This window comes from Calidris pugnax, unplaced genomic scaffold (genome assembly GCF_001431845.1).
Source record: "Calidris pugnax isolate Ruff unplaced genomic scaffold, ASM143184v1 scaffold726, whole genome shotgun sequence".
Taxonomy (NCBI): domain Eukaryota; kingdom Metazoa; phylum Chordata; class Aves; order Charadriiformes; family Scolopacidae; genus Calidris; species Calidris pugnax.
The window spans coordinates 1-2,802 of record NW_015091401.1 but is presented as its reverse complement, the minus strand read 5'-3'; positions in this window follow the sequence as shown (position 1 = coordinate 2,802).

Sequence of the window (2,802 nt, the reverse complement as noted above, 5' to 3'; positions counted from 1 at the left end):
GTCCCCCTGTCCCCAGGAGCTCTTCCTGCGCCTGGTGCCCTACGAGTGCCTGGGGTCCCTGTGGTCGCGACGGGACAAGAGGGGACACGAAGGGGCCTGTCCCACCGTCCGGGCCACCGTGCGCCAGTTCAACCGTCTGGCGGGGGGGGTGGTGCGCTCCTGCCTGGGGGACCCACAGCTGCGGCCTGGCCAGCGCGCCCGCGTCCTGGAGAAGTGGATCCGCGTGGCCGAGGTCAGTGGGGACACGGCGGGGACGGGGGGGTCCTGCTGGGGCAGGAGGTGAGGGCTGCATGGAGGTGGGGATGATGGAGGTGGCATCATGGAGGAGGGGGAAGGTGGTCCTCAACGAAGGTGGTACCATGAAAGTGTTCCTCAGGGGTGGTCCTCAATGGAGGTGGCCCTCAACGGAGGTGGCCTCCCATGGAAGTGTTCCTTAATGGAGGTGGTCCCATGGAGGTGTTCCTCAGGGGTGGTCCTCAATGGAGGTGGCCCTCAACGGAGGTGGCCTCCCATGGAAGTGTTCCTCAGTGGAGGTGGCCCCATGGAGGTGTTCCTCAGTGAGATGGTCCTAGTGGAGATGGCCTTCAGTGGAGGTGTTCCTTAATGGAGGTGGTCCCATGGAGGTGTTCCTCAGGGGTGGTCCTCAACGGAGGTGGCCCTCAATGGAGGTGGTCTCCCATGGAAGTGTTCCTCAGTAGAGGTGGCCCCATGGAGGTGTTCCTCAATGAAGGTGGTACCATGAAAGTGTTCCTCAGGGGTGGTCCTCAACGGAGGTGGCCCTCAATGGAGGTGGCCTCCCATGGAAGTGTTCCTCAGTGGAGGTGGCTCCATGGAGGTGTTCCTCAACGAAGGTGGTCCCATGGAGGTGTTCCTCAGGGGTGGTCCTCAATGGAGGTGGCCCTCAACGGAGGTGGCCTCCCATGGAAGTGTTCCTCAGTGGAGGTGGCCCCATGGAGGTGTTCCTCAGTGAGATGGTCCTAGTGGAGATGGCCTTCAGTGGAGGTGTTCCTTAACGGAGGTGGCCCCATGGAGGTGTTCCTCAGTGAGATGGTCCTAGTGGAGATGGCCCTCAGTGGAGGTGTTCCTTAATGGAGGTGGCCCCACGGAGGTGTTCCTCAGTGAGATGGTCCTAGTGGAGATGGCCTTCAGTGGAGGTGTTCCTTAATGGAGGTGGTCCCATGGAGGTGTTCCTCAGGGGTGGTCCTCAACGGAGGTGGCCCTCAATGGAGGTGGTCTCCCATGGAAGTGTTCCTCAGTAGAGGTGGCCCCATGGAGGTGTTCCTCAACGAAGGTGGTACCATGAAAGTGTTCCTCAGGGGTGGTCCTCAACGGAGGTGGCCCTCAATGGAGGTGGCCTCCCATGGAAGTGTTCCTCAGTGGAGGTGGCTCCATGGAGGTGTTCCTCAACGAAGGTGGTCCCATGGAGGTGTTCCTCAGGGGTGGTCCTCAATGGAGGTGGCCATCAACGGAGGTGGCCTCCCATGGAAGTGTTCCTCAGTGGAGGTGGCCCCATGGAGGTGTTCCTCAGTGAGATGGTCCTAGTGGAGATGGCCTTCAGTGGAGGTGTTCCTTAACGGAGGTGGCCCCATGGAGGTGTTCCTCAGTGAGATGGTCCTAGTGGAGATGGCCCTCAGTGGAGGTGTTCCTTAATGGAGGTGGCCCCATGGAGGTGTTCCTCAGTGAGATGGTCCTAGTGGAGATGGCCTTCAGTGGAGGTGTTCCTTAATGGAGGTGGTCCCATGGAGGTGTTCCTCAGGGGTGGTCCTCAATGGAGGTGGCCCTCAACGGAGGTGGCCTCCCATGGAGGTGTTCCTCAGTGAGATGGTCCTAGTGGAGATGGCCTTCAGTGGAGGTGTTCCTTAATGGAGGTGGTCCCATGGAGGTGTTCCTCAGGGGTGGTCCTCAATGGAGGTGGCCCTCAATGGAGGTGGTCTCCCATGGAAGTGTTCCTCAGTAGAGGTGGCCCCATGGAGGTGTTCCTCAGTGGAGGTGGCTCCATGGAGGTGGTCCTAGTGGAGATGGTCCTAGTGGAGATGGCCCTCAGTGGAAGTGTTCCTCAGTGGAGGTGGCCCCATGGAGGTGTTCCTCAGTGAGATGGTCCTAGTGGAGATGGCCCTCAGTGGAGGTGTTCCTTAATGGAGGTGGCCCCACGGAGGTGTTCCTCAGTGAGATGGTCGTAGTGGAGATGGTGCCAATGGAGCTGTCTCTCAATTGAGGTGTTCCTCAGTGGGATGGCACCCAATGAATGTGCCTGATGGGTGGTCCCCAGTGGTGGTGGCCCCTGGAGGCTGTCCTCAATGGAATGGCTGTAACGGAGGTGTTCCTCAATGGAGGTGGCCTCATGGAGTGATCTCAAAGGATGGTTCCCTGTGGAGGTGGTCCCGTGGAGATGGTCCTCAGTGGTCATGGACCAAATGGAGGTGGTCCTCCAATGATTGAGGTGGCCCCAGTGGAGATAGCCACAGTAGAGGAGGTCCCATGGAGCTGACCACAGTGGAGTGACCTCAGTGGGGTGGCCCCAATGTAGACGGTCTCATCCTCATCAGGCGTGGTCTCATTGGAGGTGTCCCCATGGAGATGTCCCCATGGCGGTAGCCCCCGTGGAGGTGGCCCTGTCCCCAGTGGTGATGGCCCCAGCATCTCTGTCCCGGTGGGGGTGTCCCCATGGAGGTGTCCTCCTCCCAGCCGGGGGTGACGGTCCCTGTGTCCCCAGGAGTGTCGTGCCCTGAGGAACTTCTCCTCCCTCTGTGCCATCGTCTCCGCCCTGAGGTCCAGCCCCGTCCACCGGCTCCGGCAGAGCTG